This window comes from Lygodium microphyllum, chromosome 30 (assembly GCF_053477565.2).
Source record: "Lygodium microphyllum isolate KBCC chromosome 30, Lygodium_microphyllum_v1.1.10, whole genome shotgun sequence".
Classification (NCBI taxonomy): domain Eukaryota; kingdom Viridiplantae; phylum Streptophyta; class Polypodiopsida; order Schizaeales; family Lygodiaceae; genus Lygodium; species Lygodium microphyllum.
This window is the reverse complement of record NC_141164.1, coordinates 67,256,656-67,266,602: the sequence shown is the minus strand read 5'-3', so window position 1 is coordinate 67,266,602 and position 9,947 is coordinate 67,256,656. Positions and strand designations below refer to the sequence as shown.

Genomic DNA, 9,947 nt, shown 5'->3' with positions numbered 1-9,947 from the left:
GAGCTTATAATTATCAAAGTGAGGGAATTGAAAATCTTTAGACTTCATAGGACTCATAAGATGCAACAATATTTTTTTCCTACAATGCACAACATGCATGAATAGAAAGCATTAAAGAAAAAAGACAACACGCACACAACTTGCTTTATAAATACAAATTACATTTTCAAATAGATTTTTGAGCTTGTAAGACAATACAACTTGTCTCGTGATCTTGAGCATGCTCACATCATTTCACCTTAGGCTAAATAACAACTTAAAGGAATCATCCCCATTTTGGGGATTGACAATGCATAAGTATTTGTAACCCCTATCTTTGAGGCACTCCCCTTCTACTCTTATAGACTTATCTAGACGTTTCTTGCTCTCTGCCGCCTCATCTATACTAAGAGCCTTAACCTTCACGGTTTATTTTGAGACAAATGCATGTAATTCACCGTATCATACCAAAACAAAAATAAAATTATAGCAAGAGAGCACATTCCATACAAGAGAGCTAGAGATAAAAGAGCACCTTCTATACAAGCTGAGATATTAAACTGCAATGAGTATTGTACCATGGAGCGACACCATGACAATACCTTCTCTCTATACTCATCTCAAATTTAACCCATTTCCTCATGTCTAGACTCAATCTATCTAAAATAGATTCTTTGTTTGCAATATGCGCCCTAGAAATACTCTTGGAAACAAACATAAGCATAATATGAGAATATAATCATAAATATGACAATGAGGAGCACATTTGAAGAAAGAAAACTTACACATTGGTAGTATCCAATGCAAGTAGTAGCTCTACTTCCTTCTCCTTTGGCATCTCAATGAATTGACACCATACACAAATATGAAATTAAGCATTGTCAAAATACTCTATAATTGAAAATCGAATAATATAAGAATAGGATACATATATTCAATGCATACATGTATAATGGACAAAGTATAAATGATTACTTACTTTCTTTGATGCAACTCCACCATGTTTTTAACCTATGGTTTCCATCCCAAACCAAGAATTTCTTGCCCCTAAGATCTTCCCAATCTCTCCCAAGAGCCCTCTCAAACTCCTCATTTCTTTTATGCTAGACCCCAGTCATCTAGATTGTTGGCTATCACAGGTATGGTCTCCCCTTTGGGACCCGCAATTGACACAAGGAAGTATCCCATAGTCTCAAGATAACCATTGGAATCAAAGGAAGGAATTAACCATTGAGCATCATCTATGCAAAATCTGACTGCCTCATGAGGCACCAATCTACAAAGAGGCATGATAGGAGACAATGTCATTTTCTTAACAAGGTTGCATATCATCCTACAAATAAAGAACTATTGAGGTTCATACTTCTAGTGTGCGAATGACAACTACCACCTCAAGCACATGTAAACACACCATATCATTGCTAAAGAGCAACTGGTAAGTACATGGACTACAAAGAGATGGACAGTATAAGCTACAAGTATCAATAGCATATGTTTATGAATGTTTCATATTATAATAAAGAGGCTACCTAGGTCACTAGTGGTCTATACTCTATATAATAATAATTGATTGGCTGGAAGCAATGATGACAAGACTCGAGAGAGAATACAATGTCAAAAATAGTTTAATCTCATCCCATTCTCAATATAGATCTCTTCATGATACAATCTTTGGTCACAACCACAATAATCATACCTAGTCACAAGTATATCTAACAACACTTCATCTTTTAAACAACCACCTTATAAACCACAATATGCACTAGCAAAAGGCATGGTTCAAGAATTTATTATTTCTTCTTATTCTATCCATCGCAATATGCCAATTAGAGATCCCAATAGAGAATGCAATCACATTGGCATTGGATGTTGTTCAAGAAAACATCTATGGACATGCTAAGAGTGGAGCCGGGGCTGCAACATCTATGGCTTCTGTAGTTGCTTTGCTTCGAAAGCCTATTTTCCCCCCCTAAGAGGTGGTTCAATCATCGTGCAGCTTGAGTATTAATTTTTTTCTTTTTGGGTGAAAGGTCTTCCTTTGATAGCATTCTCTCTCTCTCTCTACACCGGCTGCTAATTTTCATTTCTTTTGCGCTTAGCACAAGTACTAAATACAAATGCAAGGTACAAATCTGTCAAGCATCGAGTGATTACCAATACCACTCTCACTAGAGCCTCCTTGGCTCCAACTTTTGGACCAAGCGCAGATACCAAAACTGGCCCTCATCCATGCTTGATTGAGAAGGAGCACATGACATGGCAATTCTCAGAGATATGACATTCGGGCAATTATTACACCACCAATCTCCCCCTTCATAAAACCACTCTCTCAACTTGCCAGCATAAGAAACTGTCTCAATAAATATGCTACATTACTTCCATAGAGACTACACCAATCAACCAGCTTGAAAAACATCAGTTAAGTTGAAATGTGATCAGGAAGAGCCAACCAGAAGCCAAAGGAAATGCATGCATAAGGCAAGGGAAGGGATGTCATTGAACAGTCTGATTCAAAATTAAGATATTAAGAAACTCTCTCAATGAGTACCCTGAACTACTTCCATAGAGACTCCACCAATCAAAGAGCTTGTAAAACCCTTGTTGAGCTGAAAATATGATCAGAGGAGTCAAACCAGATATTAAGAAACTCGCTGCACGAGCACCCTGGATTACTTCCATAGAGACTCTGCCAATGAAACTCTCCAGATGAGTACCCTGGATTACTTCCAAAGAGACAACACCAATCAATCAGCTTGTAAAGCAATTGTTCAGCTGAAAAGTGATCAGGAATATCCACTTCAAAAGCTAAGGAAAACGTGGAAACCAAAAGCCAAAGGAAACTAGTACATGCAAAGGAAGGGAAGGGATAGTCGCTCAGGGGCAAAAGAAATGGAGTAGGGCCAAGTGCATTGCTGTAGCTTTCTTTATCTGATTCTGACTGGTTGTTCAATTCTTCATCCACACAGTGCCTGACATATGATGCGATTCTCTCTGCATGATTCTTATGCACTATGCTTATAGAATTTTGCAAGTACTCCACCGTTTTTCAGAATTTTGCAGGTACTCCACCATTTTTGCAATCGTCTCGTTAAGGAGCTTGTCACAGTAGAGGTGCTTCAACTCTGCAACTTTCCCTATGCCTGGTTACGGTGAGAAGGTCAGGAACATCAGCAAGCATGACAAACTAGTCAAAGCTTGGCTATCAATCCTAAACCTGCATCGACCTGAAGCTTTCAATCGTTCGACCTGCATCGGCCATGGCTATCAATCGTTTGACCTGCATCGACTTGCATTTCGTATGACGCTTTCGACCTGCGTTTCATTTGAAGCTCTCAAAAATTTCAGAAGTCTCGACCTGCATTTCATCTGAAATCCTGACCTACTTTCGATATCTCGTTTGACCTCTGATGCAAAAAATAGCAGCATGCAAGGAACTGAGATCACCTCTGATCCGCATGTGCACTGCACAGACGACTTGGCGGCTCCTGTGGTCTCTCTCACATAAACCCTGCTTGTGCACGCTCTCTCACGATCTTCCCACAATAGATATTATAATCCAACCCTTCATATAAGGTAAAACTCTAAGGAACCAACCAACCACCCTCTTAGGAAGGGTCTTTTTTCCCTTTTTTGTGCTTGCTCTCTTCTTTAGAAGAATGAACAATTGTTTTTTATTAATAACTACCTTGAATAATTATTTTTTTACAGAAAGCTAATGCAACTCCCATTAAGGTGACCGCTAGAGGGTTATGGAGGGGTTTAATGTGCCTTGCGTTTTGCTTTGGTTGCTTTACTAGAACTTCCTTTAAACCTAGGATATGTGCATGTGGGCTGATGCTTGCAACTAGATATTGCTATTTAGAGTAATCTAGCCCACAGTGGATTTAATGCTAGAGCGGGCAAGAGTGGATTTAAAGCCTTTAACAAGAGACTACACCCAATCATGCATACTGTTATACAATTCTCTATTGCAAAAAACCAAGCATGTGACAGCTAATTACAACAAGAATATGGATAAGGCCAAGAGCTCCCCCCTAAACCTTTATGTGGAGAACTGAGTAGGATGTGGGAGCATGGAGACATTTATATCACTTATGGGATAGTCTATAAAAAACTACAAATGCCTTATCTCTATAAGATGCATGTACTCACAATTACATAAAAGAAGTTATACTGCAAATTGGCCATACATAAAAGAACAAGTACCACCAACACTATATTAGGGAATTTAAGAATTATCATATAGTTTGCAAATTCCCAATATATTCAATATTTAGCCACATGGTCAAATCTTGTCCCCTTACTTGAAGAGTGGAGTCCACCTTAATTACTATATATGTTATCTTTCCAAGTCCCACTTTGAATCATGGGTTAAGATTTAGCCACATGACCAAATCTTTATTTGAAAATGGGACTTGGAAGATTTCCAAATTCTCTTATATGGTGTTCACTTATAGTTGGTGCAACAAAGGAGTCTATCCTCAATGTTTTACAATGGAATTTATCCTCCGCAGGCAAAACATGTCTACTCACACGTGCACACACACACATACATATACACACACTCTCTCGTTTCTTGGCCTATGTGCCGATTATCTCACCTAAATGGTTATATCATCATAATGTGCAAAAAAAAGGGGTGTGTAAGTCCCCCATCCTCCACTTGCACACAAATGATAGGGGTTTTACACTTAGTGTAGGTAGAAAGCATATGCAAAGAACAAGATCCTGAGTGAGTTCACCTGTACAGCTCCCCTGTGATCTACGTGTGTGTGGTCAACCTAACTACTTTGCAATCTTGAGGATGATGACTTGTGGCTCGATGATCCAATGCTTCACAAGAGAGAGAGAGAGAGAGAGAGAGAGAGAGAGAGAGAGAGAGAGAGAGAGAGAGAGAGAGAGAGAGAGAGAGAGAGAGAGAGAGAGAGGCATGGAGAGTGTCTTTTGGCTTGAATCAAGCATGAAGGTGGAGCAAACAAGGTCAATGTGTCTCCAAGATGGGATCATGAAGGGCATGTGCACTACATGATTAGTAGCACACTATCAACCACCTACTCCATCATGCACTCAAATGATTGTGTGTAGGTATCTGATAGTATTGAGTCAATAAAAGGTGGTATTAGTAACAAGTCAACTCCAATGTATCCTGATATACCCTCAAATGATGATAGCAAGAATGTTGACTAAGTGATAATGTCAAAAGTTGAATACAATGATAGAGGCATGTACACAAGGATGCATGACACAAATATTGAGGAGGAGTTGCATGTGGGTAGCCAAAGCAAGGATGTTTTTTCCTATGATAAGTCCATTATGGCCTTCATTGAGGAGAAATCTAGGCACTTTGTTGATCTCCACAAAAGGTGAGCTCCCAAGTGAGTATAATGGTATGATTGCTTTTGAGCTTCCAGCTACACACAATAAGAAAAGAATGATGGATATGGAACAAAAATATGATGGTCATCTTTGGTTGCGGCCCTCACAAACAAATATGGCAATAGAGTGCATAGTGTGTTTGAGCTATTGTCTTGAAAGTCTTCAATGTCCTAGGGTAACTTGTCCTTACTACGTAACTGACTGAATATGCAATGATGTTTTTTTCCATGGTCAGTTAGACAAAAGGTGAGCATGGGCTATCCTACAATTGAGGGAAACTCCAAGATAGCATGTCACTATTTTCAAAATGTTGTTAGTTGTACAGCCATTTGCAAATGCTCAATCTATTATGTGCTGCCACTAGACCCTACAATGCCACGGTTGGTGATCCATGTTGGGGAGCATGCTTATGGTGTTCAATAGGGTGCAAAGAGGCCAACAATTGAAAAGGTATAGATCCTTGTCAGCACAATCCTAAAAATAAAAAAGGAGGGCCCATGAAAAATACAAATGCTAGTTGCTTAGCAGATGTTTGAATATTTGACAAAAGAAGAGGAATCAAAGGCACCTAAGGTGGATTTTTAGAAGATATGATGCCACTGGTGTAGAATAAAGGGTAATCTTGTGTATCATTACTTTTTGCTAATGTTGTATACCTTACATTTGAAATAACCATCTAGCAAACACACAAGTTCAAAGGTATTGTTTCACAAGAGAGAGATAATCAAGTTCAAGTCATTGGTGATGGGTATGGCAACATACTTCTTTTGCAAAAACGTTGTGGTTTTCCATTTTTCCATGGAAGTAGATTTCCTTGGCAAGGTGATGCCAAGGAGAAGTGATTCTTGTTTAAAATATCGACTAAGGGACCAGTATCAGGGGTGGACTTAGTGAATCATATGAGGCGAACACGAACCAGAGATCTACAAAATGCATGGGTGCACTTCTATCACACCCATAGGGTTGATGCATGGGCAACAATGTCTTGTTATGTTCATGATCCTGGGTATGTGGTAACATTATTATATAGCTTACATTGAAATTTGATTGTTGCTAGCAAATACTATGGTAATGTATCGATCATCAACTAGCATGAGAGCATTGCAGTAGGTGATTGCAATATGTGAATTTAAAGAGGAGGATGAAGAGTCTCAAATATTGTTTTGGAGAAATTTGAATTTTTTCATGGTTCAATGTGGCCATTATCCTCCTGACTTTGTTAGATTCACAGTGCAAATTGGTTGGCAATAAGGGTTGTATACAATGGTGGATCACATAACATAATGGAAGGGAGGGAGCACTCTTGTCTTTTTCATTGGGAGCAAAGTTTACAAAGGCATACCAAGAAATGAGTCACTACAAATAAACAAATGCATCACATTGAAATGTGTGAAGCATGGAGGCTGGCAATGACAAGTCAACAGGCCTCGCTTCATGTCTCTGCTATCCGAGATTGGTGGGCACAAAATATAAACAACGATAACATTAAGGCTTTGAATAGGTGGTTAAAATGGTGGCAACAAAGAATTAAATCTTGTGGACATGCTCAAATTCCAAGCATAAACTTGTCAGAAGCATAAACTTGTCAGAAGGATAACAAAAGTCCTTGTGGACATGCTCAAATTCCAAGCATAAAATTGTCAGAAAGCATACATGCTATCTAGTTAGTAAGAGGTGAAGGTGGAAAATGAAAGTTATCACTCTATGATGCATGTGTTAGTGATGTTTTGAATGCATATATCCAAAGTGCAAAGAGGTTGGGCTATACCATGGATAGGTATATTGGATGATCTGGGCCTTTTATGTGATGGATAATGCTAGCAAAAGGGAATCCCCAAATCATGCCTCTATTGTGCATGCATTGCAAGGTGTTGTATAGCTAGAAGTCCTTTGTATGAGAAGCCCACAATGCAAGGTGATAGGGAGAGTGTGCATAGAAAAAAGAAGGGGAAGTGGAGTAGCTGCAAGTTTCCACAAGTTGGGATACATGATTGAGTCAAGCAATGGAAAAATAGGGGTATGCTATGAAGCATACAATTTGATGATGGTGAGTTGGAAGAGATATATATTCACGATGCTGAGAAGAATGAAGAGATACCAATCAAGCCCTTGGAAAGTGGAGTAAATGTGCCAAATGCAAGAACATCCACCTATGTAGAAGAGGTAGAAGTGGCATGAGAGGAGTGGGCTTTATGAAGGATGCCATCTAACTTTGTGAGAAAATATTTTGGTATGGAGGATAGAAAGAGTTGTAGCAACAAGTTACAAAGTCGGTAACTGGGACTAGTCACACCATGCTTTTGGTTGGAGAGAGCCGATAAGGACAAGATCATTGCACAATGGATATGGTTTTGCAATCGTGATGTCACGCATACAAACGCTATGCAGAAACAAGTGATAGTATCACCAACAGATCACCAATTGTTCCATCTTTGTGGCTAATTAATATAGGAACAAATATATCAAAGGAAGAGTATTACAGTCTAAAACGTGTTGGTTTCAAGTTTTTTTGCTTTGCAACACCATCAAAGAATGAGAAGAGAAAACCTTCTACTTTTGTAGAGGGTGGTTCAAGCAGAAGGAGACACAAATGGAGGCATAGAATTTCCAAAGATGCACAAAAGAGAATAGAGGCAGCTGCTCTTGCATGGTTGCAACCTTCTTGGAGAAGATAGTGAAACTTGAGAGGAAACATTCAATATTTAAAGTCTTGATAGAGAGATGTTATGATGTGCACATCAAATAAGAGCCTAGGTGCACTTGCTTTGATTTTCAAAGAAGAGAATCTACCCAAAAGGCACTTCTTGCTTGCAAACATATGTATTATGTGTACGCGCACATACATGACCTTTGACCTAAGGAGCGCATGGTTATACATCAACCTGTAATAACTCCCACTAACCTCGCCTTTGTGTTAGGGGAAGCACGTAAGATATGCCCTCTCATGTGGAAAGCCCAAAAATCAGCACAACTTGCTCATTATTTTGGCCCACTCATCTCATCATGCTCACATATTCAATAGGGTGTGGCATGTCCTTTTTTATTGCAAGAAGATTAGGATGTAGCAATCTTGGAAAATTTCTAGATATTGTACTCTTTTTGGGAGATACAGAAATTCTCCATTGCTCATTGGAGGAAGGTCGCCCATACTCTTTCTATATATTGTACTCTTTTTGGGTGATGTAGAAGTTTTGGGTGTAGCAATCTTGGAAAATTTCTAGATTTTTGTATTGCAGCTTCCTCAATTCTGGATAGTATATGTCTTGTTGCAAGCTTGAAAAAACTCAAAAAATCAATTTTAGTTATTACAAAAGCACGAAATCGAAAGCTAGCAAAAACAACACACTTGTTATTGAAGTTGCATATAAAATTATGTATACACTATGAAGCATCCCTCCAAATGTGAAGTAGCTATTAAGAAAATTGAGGAGCTATTAAATTCTTTAGGTGTATATCGAGGTAAGGTAAAGATTAAAAAGGACTAGAACACATCATGCCTAACTTATGACATAGCACAAAAATTATCAATGAGTGGAATGAAGGCAAAGAGATTCCTGAGCAATATGACTAATAAGCTATAAAAAGTTAAAGTGGGAGTTGTGGAAAGATTTTTGAAAATGTATTATAGATTTGGAAAGAGACTCTAGTCTTAAGAATGTTCAAGCAAAATTTTGGGATTCTTTTGATATTCATATAGTGGTCAATGATTTTACAAAGCTAGTTATCAATGTATGAGGAGAAACCAATATCATCCAGTATATGATACACCTTCAACTCTAGTATTTGCATGTTTTTTAATATTTGGATACCTTGATGTTCCAAATCTAATGTCAATGGTCCATACCTTTGCAGCACATACTATATGCTCATGGATTATATTTTTGGAGAACTATAGGTCTATGGAAATGTGGAGTACCCAAATTCTAGAAAAGTCTCATTGCCGGGCTCATGGTGTATATTACAAAAATACTTACCATGAAGGTGGTTGTGTTAAGAAAAGCTACCTTGTAGAAATGTTTATTGGTTTTATATATGCGCCTTCGATCTCACTCCATCACATTGGATAATGCTAAGGCTACCGTATTGGCTAAATATCTCGGACAACAAATCCACATGTGTAATACGAAAAAGTGGTGAAACACAAATGCAATGAATACATATGCAACATTGTGCATGACAAGGTAAAGGGAAGGATCAAAATGGGCATGTATGTAAAACTGCATGTGAATCCCCTTAAATCCTAATACTAGGTTTCATATACATAGATCTCTTTTAGTTCATTTCCTATTTTATATTTCTATTATTGTCTTCTCTTCTAATTCACCTCATGGCCTACACCAAGAAAACTACGTAATAACATTCACTACTAAGCCAAGGCCAAGGACAAGTTTTCACTTCTCCATTGTGGCAAGGCAAAGAGATCCCCAATTTTAGCCAACGAGATTACTCCAATAGTAGCATGAACTTGTCCTCTCCATATTATCCCTCCCCCTCCCCTTGTTGAGAATTAGGAAATCACACCTAGTGCAGCCTCTTTGTATGGAGCAATTGGGCCAGGGGAAATGCAAGCAATCTAGGAGAAGGGACTCAAT

General features: G+C 38.4%; 1 long non-coding RNA gene across 1 annotated transcript; it reads right to left on the bottom strand.

Moving 5' to 3' along the window:
- Window positions 1-2,136: 2,136 nt before the first annotated feature.
- On the bottom strand, window positions 2,137-3,558 carry LOC148009957 (uncharacterized). Its single transcript, XR_015689756.1, has 3 exons — window positions 3,424-3,558; window positions 3,204-3,291; window positions 2,137-3,119 (listed from the first exon to the last, which is right to left on the bottom strand). It is a non-coding gene; the product is annotated as an uncharacterized LOC148009957 (long non-coding RNA).
- Window positions 3,559-9,947: the final 6,389 nt, after the last annotated feature.